This window comes from Lissotriton helveticus, chromosome 3_1 (genome assembly GCF_964261635.1).
Source record: "Lissotriton helveticus chromosome 3_1, aLisHel1.1, whole genome shotgun sequence".
Taxonomy (NCBI): Eukaryota; Metazoa; Chordata; class Amphibia; order Caudata; family Salamandridae; genus Lissotriton; species Lissotriton helveticus.
In genome coordinates this window covers 1,956,149,127-1,956,163,369 of record NC_136061.1, presented here as the reverse complement: position 1 = coordinate 1,956,163,369, position 14,243 = coordinate 1,956,149,127, and the positions used below count along the sequence as shown (strand labels likewise).

The following is a 14,243-nucleotide window of genomic DNA, read 5'->3' as shown; positions in this document are numbered from 1 at the left end:
GATGTTTAGTGGTTTAACTTCGGACTTATCTTTGTTTAACTTGTATCCCGACAGGTACGAGTACTTGCTGATTGAGGTCATGAGACCCTCGATCGATTTGGCCGGGTTTTCTGTTGCAATTAATATATCATCAGCATACGCTGCCAATTTTATCTGAGTATCTCCAAAGGAGACTCCCTGAATATCTTCATTCTTTTTGATGTCAGTTAGAAGGGGTTCAAGGGCCAAAAGGAAGAGTGCAGGAGAGAGCGGACAGCCCTGTCTGGTACCTTGGTAGAGGCGAAATGGGTCAGAGAGGGTGCCATTAATTGCTATCCGAGCCGAGGGGGAGGCGTACAGGGCCATCACCATTGTGATGAACGATTGTCCGAGATTGAATGAGCGCATACAGTATTGAAGAAAAGACCACGAAACCTTATCGAAGGCCTTTTCAGCGTCCAGGGTGATCGCAACCATCGGGGATTGGGAGTTGTTAGCTTTCTCTAAAATGTGGCACAGAAGTCTGGTGTTGTCATTTGACATCCTATGTTTCAGAAAGCCAACTTGCGACGGGCTTATTAATTTGGGAAGAACAGCGTTTAATCGGTTCGCTAGGATTTTGGCATATATCTTGCAATCAAGATTTATCAAAGAGATGGGGCGGTAGTTTTTGGTGTGGAGCGGGTCTTTTCCCTCTTTAGGGATCACGACTATGTTGGCTTCGCTCATAGAGGGTGAGATACATCCACTGGACGCCGTAGAGTTGAGAACAGTGTGGAGCGTGGGGGTAAGTTGGTTTTCAAAGGCTTTATAAAAAGAAGCAGTGAAGCCATCTGGGCCGGGGGCTTTGTTATTTTTTAGAGATTTGATGGCCTCTGCGATCTCTGTTTTACTGATGGTGGAACCTAATCGTGTTTTGTCAGATTCTGAGAGTTTAGGAAGGTCTAGAGATTCAAGGTATTCGGTGCAAGCTGCTATGTCCAGTGATTTGTCATTCTTGTAAAGCTCTTCGTAGAAGGATTTGAATGTATCAAGGATTTTAGTTTGATTTGTGTGGGTAGTGTTTGTGGCGTCTTTTATTGATGAAATGGTAGACAGTTTTTGCTTATGTTTGAGATACAAAGCCAGCAGTTTACCTGCTTTATTTCCTTTGCAAAGCTTTAGGGCTTTGAAGCGGTTAATCCAAACGCCCGCTCTTTTACTAGTTATGGCATTGTACTCATACTTCTTTTTAGTGAGAAGGTCGAGGGGATTGAGGTCTTGAGGGTTGGCCTTGTGCCGGTCTTCTAGGATTGTGATATCTCGTTCCAATTGTTCTAGGTCTTTGTTTAATTTTTTGTTGGTTTTAGCTCTAATATTTATGATGACCCCACGGATTGTGGCCTTAAGGGCGTCCCATAGAGTGTTAGGATTTGTATCAGCGGTATCGTTTAGGAGTAAGTATTCCTCGATGGCATCCGCTATCTTGAGTTTGTCCTCTATGTTGGTAAGGATTTCGTCGTTAAAACGCCACCTTCTAGGCGGGCAAATCGAGCGGGAGCCTGCAAGTTTGGTGTGAATACATGCATGATCAGATACCAGTTTGGGGGCAATACCAGTTTCTTCAATCAGGTGTGCGAATGAGGTGGATAATAGGATGAAATCAATACGTGAATAGGAGTTATGTGGGGCAGAGTAGAAGGTGTAGTCTCTCCCATCGGGGTTCTGTAGTCGCCAAGAATCTTTGAGACAGTAGCGCTCACAGAGACGGAGAAGGGCCCCATGTGACCGTGAGGGGTGGAATGCGCACTTGGATTGTCGGTCTAGTAAGGGGTCTAGGGGTCGGTTAAAGTCGCCCCCCACTATTAGTAGTTCATCTTGGGAGATATGTTCAATGGACCGAGAGACTGAATCCCAGAATGTGGGATCGTCGGAATTAGGGCCATATATATTCACTACATGTATGGGATCGTCCTCTCTGCGTAGATGAGTCACTAGTAACCTACCATCTGTATCGTGAGTGTGTGATAGCAGTGTCAGGTTGGCATTCTTAGACAACAGTGTGATTACACCACCTTTCTTTTTTAGCGCAGGAGAGGACAGGACGTGGGATGACCAGTGTATGTTAAGGAATCGCAAGTCCTCCTCAGAAAGTTTTGTTTCCTGTAGAAGAACGATATCTCCTTTAGTTTTTGCTAGATAGTCGAACACTTTCCGCCTTTTCACCGGGTGGTTAAGTCCTTTGACATTTAGTGAAATCACTTTAAGATCGTCTTTAATTGAGTTGGAGTTAGCCATCGGTGAAATGTTTCATCGCTCGTTGGGAAGCTGGCGGGGTGTTGTGACGAGTTCGGGTGCCGTAATCTGACAAAATCGGATAAATTTCAGTACAACCTTTTTTGACAATATGCATAAATACAAGTGTTGTGATGCGTACCTGCAGCCTGGGTTGTGGAAACAATAAGGGATAAAGTGGATTTGGTGTGGCGAGTTGTGTGTGGCAACTCTGTGAAACATAAGCATTAGCATAAAAAAACAGGATGTGATACAAAATGAGAGGGAACCTACTGAGACTCTGCCAAGTGATTGCTCCTACATCCTCTCTCTTTTCCCCTCTCTCTAAATGATCCCTCCCTCTCCCCCCTCCCTCCCTCCCCCCCAAATACGTACGTAGGGAGTACGACGACAGTACCATGCTACGCAAAAACAGGAGTAACAATAACAATAATGAGTGCATATTATCAATCCCAGATGAATGTAGACGGTTAGTATAACCAACAGTATAAACAACAGGAAAGTGGCCTAGTGGAGATTGTTAGCAAAATACGAATACGAGTAACAGGCCATAACCAGTTTGACCTAATATGGACTAAATAGGTAAAGGGCAGTTTAGAGATTATGAGAGTATCTAATAGATGCGACCATGGTATACTCGTTGGGCCGCGCTACTCCCATCACGTGTTGAGTATGTGGAATGTCAAGATCCAGAGTGGAGGCGCTACTTGAGATGAGCAAAATGTACAAGAGTACCCATTGGTCTAAATGCAATAACTTGCGTGAGTCATAAGCATTCACAAATCGTAACTAGTCACATGCTATATGAAGCCATTATGCTGGCCATAGGTTGCCACGCTTACAAACTCACGGTACTGTAGCTTCGATGAGCCTGGCATGCAGAGTTTAGGAGTCTGTGTCACGAATTGAGTAAAGTTCTACGGAGGAGGATTCCGTCGAGGCAACCGATGCCGGTCCACTGGATGAAAGAAGAGTGACATGGAACTAACTGGCTCCATCTTGTTGAGTCGAGCACGTGGTCTTCCTTTTGTTGGAGAAGCCGGTCGATTGATCCATTTCTTGCGTTGGACATTCTTCGAGAAGATGCGCCAGGACTTTCGGGTCGGTGAAGAATCTCGGGTGGCCATTTATCATAATTCTGAACTTGGTTGGTCCTGCGAAAGAGAAGGGGATGTTCTTGGATCTAAGTTTAGGGCGGAGGTCCAGGAAGCCCTTACGTACATCCACTGTGTCTTTGGAGAAGTCCTGCGTGAAGATGATCCTGTGTCCTTCCCATGTAATGGAGTGATTTTTCCTCGCATATTGGAGAATCAGATCAGCGTGCTGATATCTGAGCGGCTTGCATATCATTGGCCTGGGGCCTTTAGCATTCCTGCTCGTGAAGGTAGGGATCCTATGCGCCCTGTCGAGTTCGAGGCCATGTGGGAACTCAGTCTTGGTAATCATGGGGATCCATGATTCTAGGAAGGCCACGCAAGAATCAGCATCATTTTCCGCGTTTTCTGGTATGCCGAAAATTCTAACGTTCCCCCGTCTGTTGCGGTCCTCTAACTCCGCATTATGGCGTCTGAGGGCGTCGGTGGTGTCTTCCAGGCGTTGGATCCTGGATGTTGATTGTCGCGATAGATCCTCAACATCGCTAATCCGTTGTTCTGCGGCTCCCAGGCCCGAGGTTAGAGCGCTCATGTTGGCCCTAATTGCGGTCATTTCAAGTTGCATTGAGTCCGTATTGGCTTTGGTTGATTTGGAGATATCCGTAAGGTCTGACAGTTTCTTCAAGATCATCTCCATTGTGGCCGCCATGTCTGCTCTGTTTTTGATGGGTGAGTCGGAAATCAGAGGTTCTGGTTTTACCTTTTTTGGGTTGTTCCTGTCTTCTCGGTTTGCCATTGTTCTAGGGACGTTTGGCACTATTAATCTTGCTGATCTTGTGTAGGAGAAGCTTGGTTCACGAGGGTCACAAGGGTCAAGATGGCGGTGTGATAAGGTGTGATAAGGTAGTGGTCAGTGTCCAGAGCGTGGGCAAGAGTTGGTGGGCAGGAGCCTGAGGCCACACGGCTCCAAGGGTGGTATGTGGTAGACACCAGAAGCACAGGAAACGTGGGCAGATTATCGTCTTCGCAAGCGCCGGGTTGAGATGGTTCGAGATCTCATGAGGAAGAGCTAGTGGGGCTCACTTACAGAGGGCTGCCTCCACGTGGTAGCAATGGTATTAGCAACTCCCCAGCATTCATTTCATGTTCTTAGTGGTAAAAGAAACTTGTTGGTCTGAGGGCTAATGTTGGGTAGGGAAAACAGGGTCATTGAGGTGCTCTTCCTGTTCTTTCTGTATTTAGCTGTGTGTGATTCCTCTGATGTTTGGAAAAACAGTGTGGCAGTGTGCTAGCCGAAATTTGGCTATGCGCTGGATATTCACCTCATGTGGGAACATAGAGTGCTCATATATTGTCAGGGAGGCTGAGCACTTCTCCTTCGTTTTCTTCGTTTGTTTGCCCCCTAGACGCTCGTTTAAGGCGCTCGCGTTACTGAAGAGCCGCCATCTTAAGGTCAGGCAGGACGCGCTGATCAGCTAAGAGATGCGGGCGGATAGGTGACAGTTCTCACCTTACAAGAGGAGATCTGCGGGGCTTTGGAGCGGCTCATGTCCCCTCGGGTGCTGGTGTCTTGGTGTGAGATGGTAGGGCGCGAAGACACTACCTTCCGTCAGGCAACGCCGCCTTGACATCGCGGCGCCATTTTAGTCCGCAGTCCGCTGTCGGCGCGTGGCGGGATGAAGAAATCCCTTTTCGTCCGCCAGTAAGGGTCTGCCACTCCCGTTCAAGGCTCCGGTGGGTGTCCCATGGTTTGAGACATTATTGTCTGTGACATCCGTTGCAGTGCGACGCGGTGTCGGTGATAGAGGGATTGAAGTCGCTCTCCTGAAGTGCGGAGCTCCGGTTTAGGCGGCCATTCCCACTGCCGTCCAAGCCACGCCCCTCATTTTACATTATTTTTTATCTCAACAAAAAGATTCGTCGGCTAAACCATGAGCAATCTACACAATGACCCCTTTCTGAACTCAGACATTTGTCTAGATTTCAGATTTGTATAACGTTCCAGGCTCACCATGGGTTGGTTTCACACGTGGTCAACCACAAACAGCACATAGGTTGAAACCATATAAATTAAGAAGAATGGACTACTCCTAAAAGTACAAAAACAACCCTATTACTGGTAACTGGGACGATGATGATCTTAGCACATCAAACCTTTTATGGATGCCCTTTTTAGTATAAAAAAACGCTCTCTTACACAGCAGTTTTTACCCATTAAAAAAAAAATGCTGTATTTTCGTTATTTTCTTTGTTCCCTCTAGTTGAACCCACAAACCCTGGGTACAATGCATTTGTCTTAGTCTCAATGGAAGGCAGCTGTAGTTCCAGTACTTAAGCTGCCTTTCGAACCACCACTACGAATGACCATTACAAACTAAAGGGGAAACCCAATCATAGCCAAAGGCCAGGGTATAGTATGATATAATGATACATTTATTATATGGGGGCTGCCTGGTTTATCAACCGCTAGTAATCAATACTATTAGATCACAAATTATTTAATACATTCACACCCTGAAAGAAAGAAGAAAAAATACAAACTACACCCACAATTATCTATTAAATATATTAATAAATACAAATAAATACAGATAAAATGGTAAATACATTTCCACGTAGGTTTAAGAGGTAAAGAGGTTTCTCAAGGGGAAAAAAAAGTCGGGGAGAGAATTGGAAAGACCTCAATCAGCTATCGGTCCACTCATGGGGGCATGGACACATTTCATTAGCGGTGCCAACAACTCTTTAAACATCATCCTGAAAATTGAAGTCAGGAAAAATATAAAATATGGGAGAGACTCGACAATTATATATCCTCTACAAATCTGACTATTCCTACCATTTCTACATCATGATACCCTCTCTTCCACCCCTCCTTTAACCACTTTGTATTAGAAAGTGTTCACCAATCGGATACCCTTAGGAACTACTTTAGATGCCCTCCTCATTCTCTCTCCCCACTCAATTTTTTCCTATACTCTCCTCTACCTTCTCCCCCTCCTTCACTACTTTACTTTCTCTTCTCTTTTTTTTATTTAATTGATCCTTGTATAATTTTAAAACTGCGGTTTCCTTTACAGTATATTATGCAAAGTACTACTGTATATTTATGCTCAGCCGATTTTCCTTCATATACATACATGCCTCTTTTTTTCTGTTGACACGGTGTCGGTTTACATAATACTGTTATACACAAAATTCTAAAAAAAATTGTCTGAAATTAAAAAAGAAAACTAAGATTTTAAGAGAGTGGTTGCCCCAGTTGGGCTATATAAGGGGATGCGTGTGGCCTGGCACGAAATTAGGGGTGGCATTTTTAACCAGATTGTTGTTTGTAAAATGTCCGTGGGTGGGGGGATAGGTTTGGGGGTTATTAGGTAGTTTGGGTTGGTTTGTTCTGAAGGTGTGCCCTGTAGTGGCGGATGCAGGGGTGGGTAGAAATCGGCAACAGTGCCTGAAGTGAGTACACTCCATAATGGTGACTGAGTATAAATTTCTGACCTGGAATGTGCGGGGACTGGGCACTTGTACTAAGAGACACAGGGTGTTAACATTTCTTAAACGTCATCATGTATCAATTGCTTGTCTCTAGGAAACACACCTGGACGATAGTGGGGCTGCTAGAGTAGCCAAGAACTGGCAAGGTCAGATGCATCATTCTTCCTATTCTACATACGCTAGGGGTACCATGGTCTGGGTGGCGCCGGTCAAACCATTCACTGTGACATATAGTAAGTCTGATGTAAATGGAAGATATTTTCCGTTGCGTGGCTCCCTGGATGGCAGAGAAATTGTCATACTGAACACGTATGCTCCCAATACAGATTATCCCTCATTTTTCCAGGTCACTCAGGAATTATTGTTCAATGAAGTAGATGCTCAGTTTATATGAATGTGCGACTTTAATTGCGTGTTGGACTCAGCACTTGATAGATTCCCCCCCCTAGGCTGGCACATACCTAGAATGTCCCAAATGCTTAGCAAGGTCATGCATGATTTGGGGGCCTCATGATATATGGAGGGAGACGCATCCTCCACTTCCTTTGTTTACCTGCCAATCCCAGACTCATGGAACGCGGAGTAGGCTGGATAAAGTGTTGGTGTCGGGTGTGCCAGCATTTCCTGAGGCGGGGGAAACTCATTTGGCACGTTTCTTGTCTGATCATTCACTGATGCGATGCACGGTGAGGTGGGGGACTTCTATCCTGGACCCTAGGCGTTGGAGGTTCCCGCCTGACCTCTTGGAAGATCAGGTGGTGAAGGCTGCATTAGCACAGTCGATCACAGACTATTTAGAGACAAACTGAGGGGGAACGACTGGGAGGGCCATTGAGTGGGAGGCTTTAAAAGCAGTGACTCGCGGTGTGTGTATGGAGCTCGTGTTCAGGGTGAGGAGACAATAGCTTGGGGAACTTGATAAGGAGGCGAAGATACTGTTCACAATACAGCCAGAAAGCCCAGTAGATCTGGGAATGGGCAAGAGGGACTGGGAACTGCGGGAGCGCATAGCTGACACCTGGGACAGGCTGGACAAGTATACCCTGACGCGTTACCACCAGCGTCTGAATGCTGAGGGCGACAAGTCGGGTCGCTTGCTGGCCTGGGTTTTACGAAGGGAGCAGGCTCCCATGTTGACCACCACCTTGAAAGCTGAGGGAGGGAGACTTGTCCATACCAGGGCTGGGGTTTAGAGGTGTTCCAGCAGCACCTACTGCGGGTCTACACTGCAAACCCTGGAGTAATAGTGGACAGGTATGTCTCAATTGTTGAGTATTTGGCACTTCCGCAGCTTTCGCCAGAGCGCGCAGAGGAGCTTGATGCCCAGATCACAGTTGAGGAAGTGCAGGAGGCACTTTGAGCCATGCCGGGATAAAGGCTCCTAGGGCGGAAGGGTTCCCTATGGCTTTTTTGCCTACTCAGACAGCTGATATAGCCCCTTCTCCAGGTGTATGAGGAGGCCTTTGAGTTGGGGGTGCTACCACCCACAATCTGCGAGAGCGAAATCGTCATGCTCCTTAAAGCCAGGGGGGAGCACACATGATCCCTCAGCATATCGACCCCTTACAATGATTAACTCGGATGTTAAAATATTATCCAAAGTTCTGGCCACTAGACTGGCCCCTCATATGACTCACTTGGTTCATGAGGATCAATGTGGGTTCATACCAACTCGTTATAAGGGCATGAATATCAGGAGGTTGTTCCACATACTACATGAAACACGACAAAGAGACGAGGAATTTGCCCTAGTTTCAATAGACCTAGAAAAGGCTTCGTCTCTGTGGATTGGGGTTATCTATCGGAGGTGCTCAGGTTAGCTAGATTTGGACCGAGTTTTAGAAGATTGGTGCAGATCCTGTATACGGCATCTAGCGCTAGAGTCCGGATGGGTTGCAGCAGGTATGGCGAGTGGAGGCTAGAGAGGGGGACGTGTCAGGGCTGTCCGCTCTCTCCACTGCTGTCCGCTCTGGCAATACAGCCCCTGGCGATTTGGGTACATAGGAATCTGGCCACCTGAGGTATCAATGTTGGCGGAACATCTCAGGTAATATCTTTGTATGCGGATGACACATCATTTTATGTCTCCTCGCCCCAGGAAGCAGTACGAGACTGCTACGGGTGATGGCGGAGTTTGGAAATTGTCCTGGGCTGAGACTCAATAGGAGCAAATCTTTGCTTTTTCCCCTGGATCGATTGGCTTGCCGCTGAGTGGAGTCGCTCCCTCAACTGGGACTGAGATGGGAGTCTGGGCATTATAGGTACCTGGGCATACAGGTGGCGGGCGAGGATTCACAAGTATTACAACCATATATTTATAAAATGCTGGCGGTATAAAGGGGTTTAGTTGACTTCTGGAACACTACCACTTTCCTTAATGGGCAGGCTGGCGATAGCCAAAATGGTGGTACTGCCTCGTTGCCTTTACATACTACAGAATACATTGTGCCCCATACCTAGACGAATATTCAGGGCCCTGGGCTCCCTGTTGATAGACCTCTACTGGGCAGGATGGCGCAGAAGAGTGGCGCTTGCTACGCTGAATCGTATGTACGATGGGGGTGGACTTGAAGCTCCAAGAATAGATCTATAATATTACGCTGCCCAACTGCAGCACAATGCTAGGTAGTTTGCTGAGGGGGACAACTGGGAGAAACGGCTCCTTTGCAATAGAGTACCAGCCACTGAACTGCCGGCTTTGTTTATGGAGGACGCGGGTGCCTCCGAAGCAGCACTGTATGTGGCTAGGCAGACAGCGAGCACATGGCAGCTGTTTGTGGAGCGAATCCTTAGGCATGCCCCGTTCCATTGAGAATTGACATTGTGGGAGTTGGCACCGGTCCAGAGAGTAATGGCCAACATGTCATTTCGGGCGTGGCAGGAGGGGGGATGGGAGTCGCTCGCAGACTTGTACACGGGGAAGTGCTTCATCACATTTGAACAGGCTTGCAGAGATTTTGGATTAGGGTAAGGACAGTATTTACAACATGTTGCACTAGCCAATATATTTAAAGAAATATGGCCCACAGATACCCTGATACTGCAACTTACAGAGACACTAAATATCATATTTGCGTGTGGGACATGCAAGCGTATTATATATCTGTTGTACAGGGCAATGAGGGCAGACACCGCTGCTCCCCCTCCTGCAGCATATGCGGCTTGGAATGCAGATCAGGAGGAGCCATTGGAGGAAAAGGACTGGAAGGTGGTAGGTGCGCTCGCACACTCGATCTCCTGCAACACTCATTTTCGCTTCATACATTATAACTACGTACACCGCACGTACATGACCCCGGTAAGGATACATTGCATGGCCCCTAGCAGGCTAATTCATGTCCTATATGCCACAAACCAGGGGTTCGTTTTCTGCACTTGGCTTGGGAATGTCCTTCAGTTAGTGGCTTTCTGGTCGGAGGTAGTGGAGCTGATAAGGGGCCAGGTGAATAGAAGAGTCCAATTAACACCAAAACACTGCCTCCTAGGATTGATACGGAAAAGCAAAAAACAAAGTAAAATGGGGTATAGGCTACAGCAACTATTGCTGGTGCTGGCAAGGCGCAGATTGCAATAGTATGGATGGGCACGCGCGCACCGGAGTTTCTGGCATGAATACAGGATGTGCATGAGTGGACCCTAGCTGAGGAGGTGCACATGAAGAGATGTCGCAGAGTTGAGAAACTAGAGGACGATTTAAGGCTTTGGAAGGAGCTATGTCACGACTTACTAGCCGGTGGCCCCCAAATAGGTGCACGAAGCACCACCGTAGGGGAAAATTCTGTGAGCTCTGATAGGGAGAGGAGGAGGGGGAGTAAATGTTTCCAATGTCCAGTTCCTGGCCTCAGAATTTAGAGGGGGGTTAGCGGTGGTCCGATGTCTTCAATCACTAGCACTGTATTTCATGTATATGTATTGCCTTTACTCACTACTGGGTGCACACCCATGGTTATGTTCATCAAAAGTTTAAATAAAGTTTTTTTTTTTTAAAAGATGTTAACTAGGAATCGGCAATTCGTCTTCCAACAGAAGTCAAAATTTAGGGCCAAATGTATGAAGAAAGTCGATATGCTAGTAAAAATATGTGCTTGAATGACTGACAAAAAGGAAACAAACTATGGTATGGGCATAGTGGCTGTTTCTTGGTCACTATAACACTTTCCCATTCAATGTTGGAGAACTCTTGACGGACCTGTATTGGGGGGGAAGGAAAACGCCTTTCTTTCTAAATGTGGCCTGGAACTCTGCAGCTAGAGCAGATGGACAGGCTAAGAAGCCAAGTAACAAGTCAAGAAATGATGGGTACTGACAGTCCTGATCCCTGGAAGAGGTATCGGGATAATCATCTGGAGTGGCTTTTCTTGCAGGCTCTGCTGTACCTTATATATTTGTGGAAGTTTTAAACTTTTTTTATTTTTACTAATTTTACACAGATTTTGGACTATTGTGAATTGCTTTAATCAGCGGTTAGCTTTTATTTTGGCTTGGTGGAGGTTTTGTTTAATTTGGTTGCTGAGCTTGGGTTTTTATGTAAAATTGTTTGTACATTTGCTGGTCTGAACCTTGATGCTAGTATGTTCAAGAAGTTCTGTGTCACACAAATTATAAACAAACAAATCGAATACTGCCCCCAGTAAGAGTATCTTACAGCGTCACTGCCAGCGCTTCACTACTTCTAGCCATGAACACCCAACTGAACTTGAGCGCCACATGCTGCACTGACCAACCAACAACCATAGATAGTTGTTTTTCCAAGATTGTGGACTCGGTGGCTTTCCGCTGGTTATAACTATATAAAAAAAACGAAATTATGTCAACGTCCCCGTCCCATTGCTTCATCAACAGCAACTATAATGGCCATCATCATCCTCTTTTCTGAGCTCTTCCACTACATCTGTAGCGCATGTTAAGGGTATCACTCGGGTCTACGCCTTTACACTACTGTTGAAACCTGCAGACTTTACATCGCACCACTCCATTTGTTTCCAGGGTGCAGAGCAATTGTAGGTCTAGTTTGCTTAAGCTATGTTAATTCTCTGTAAGAAGGCCTTGTGGATTAATATCTGGGAAAGCAGCATAAGGCTAAGAAGCTTTCTAGAGGAATTTCAATAGGTATAAAAATCAAAACCATGTTTCTGGATGCTGCTCCTCGCGCATTCAATCAATCAAGTACAGAGTAAATTTCAGAGTTGTGACTATTGTCCTCATTAAGGAGTTCCCCAATTACTTTGGGGCATAAGGGGAAGAAATACAATTTACATGTCAAGAAGAAATTGTTGATAATCTAACTGCCAATAATTCTCCAAATTCACTTTCACACACACAGAAGTCGTAGGCTCTTGGATTTATTACCAATTCAGGTAGAGAGGTAACTGAACCTCAGTTTCTTCCAAGATACCCCGAAGCAGCAACTATCCTATGCGTCAAAGTAAAGGTTGGGTTTACAAGGCTCCATTACATAATGGATCAATTCATGGTACTAGGATTGTTAAATGTAAGTAAGGTCAAGGGACCAAAATTACTCGAGCTTGAAGCAAATTCTGGATAATAATCCTAAAGTAATTCTGGTTTCACACGACGTGCAACAGAAATGCTACCATAATGCCCATGGCCTGCCTCGCTGGGCCCTGGATTACTGCCATCAAGAGGGCTAGGCACCTGAACTGGACAAGGCAGACTTATGCCAGATGGCATTGGCAGCCCACCCCCCAATCTTGGCAAATGTCTGTCCTGGGGTCTGAGTACACTGGGGTCACTGTGCCTTGAATGTCAAAGATCCACAATCCCAGACGCCCCCTCCTCTGAAACATTCCCCCCTTTGGTGTTCAGCATAGGGTAAAGAGAATCTCACTTTGAAAAAGAGGCAGGAAAAGTCATTTTCTTTTGAAAGAAGAGGCATGTTCCTTTTCAATCTAAATCTGCCTATCCGGAAGCCATTTTCCCTCTTCCTTACCAATTAAGTTGCTGTTTCACATGCCTGTTCTCATTTTAACCATACAAACGTATACCTCACCAATTACCCACTCACCAATTACCCACTTCTGTTTGGTCAGTTCAGACTTTCTCTTTCATCCTCACCTCAGTGTACCTTTCTTTACTCCAATGTCCACTTACCTGCCTTAAATTAAACTTAGGGTGAAGCAAGTGTGATATTTAATGACTGATTGTGTGCTACACGAATACCAATTAATAGTAATAATACACCTAACTAGCATAAAATAATGGCACAGGATAAAATGCATGAATACTGATAAATGATTTGGAAGAAGAGCAGTAAGTGTAAACAAGTATATTCTTAGTGGGGGACCCACCTTAGAGGTGCAACCCGGGGACATAAACGTTAATGTGATATACAGCAGGATCTCCCTACAGATACAACAACCCGCCCCAGTGGAATGTCCACACAAAAAACACTTATATCCACAGAAGGAGACACCTGCAAGATTAGCTCACCAAACCATCAGATAGTTGGTCAGGTAGCCCAAATAAAGTGCAGAATTAGTGGTGATTAGGCAGTCAGCGGTGGGCAGGGGCAAACACTATACCCATGAGCAGATTCCGGGGTGGGCAGGAACCTGGTATGTACATAGGAAAAGTGCCATGGGTAGAGAAGCAAACTACATATACAGCAGGAGCATTCAGAGGAAAGAAGGCAACCTTCATATACGAGCAGAAGTAAGCAATCAAAAAAATATATATTGAAAAGAATATTCATTACATACATAAAGAGCAGTGCAGGAGAAGCAAAGTCAGGGATGAATAGAAAGACACTCTGGGGTCTAGTCACAAACTGCATGTTGTAGTATGTAAAGTAGTACTACAGAAGTATTACTCACAAACTTAGAAATGCTATTCACAAACTTAAGATGGAGACCTCTACCTCTTCTAAGTTTTCTGTGTAGAGTTCTCCGTACATGAGGGTATCCGTTTTCTTAGTATGTGTGGGAGAGGTAAAGGGGTGAAGCTTGAAAATGGGGAACACTTACAACAAATGGGAGAATTTAGGGACATTTAAGAAGTGGTTCGGGGAGAGGTATGTTAATGCAAACACACATCCACAAAAGAGTAAGATCATTGATATTCACAAACCACACTTCTAAAGTTACCCCAGTCCTAAAGGTGTCAAAACAGATGTAAGTATACTCCACCACCATAAATGGCCACCCACTTTTTTGTATATATATATTTGGTACCGCTTCTTTTGTTTAGAGTGGGTTCTGTCCCACCACAGCATATGATCTTCATTTTAATGGGGCCTACCCACAAAGGTAAACGTTAATTTAGCCTCTAGTATATTTACTATTACACCTTGGTGTGACTCTACACTTTGTAGCTATTCTCTAATTTCAAGTGTAGATTGACATCTAGGCCAAATCAGGGGATGGACCCTTTACAACAGGA

General features: G+C 45.5%; 1 protein-coding gene across 2 annotated transcripts in view; it reads right to left on the bottom strand.

Annotated features, from left to right (window-relative positions):
• Positions 1–14,243, bottom strand: part of MAP2K5 (mitogen-activated protein kinase kinase 5) — a 1,262,070-nt gene that overhangs the window by 370,327 nt on the left and 877,500 nt on the right. The gene's annotated exons all lie outside the window — the stretch shown is intronic.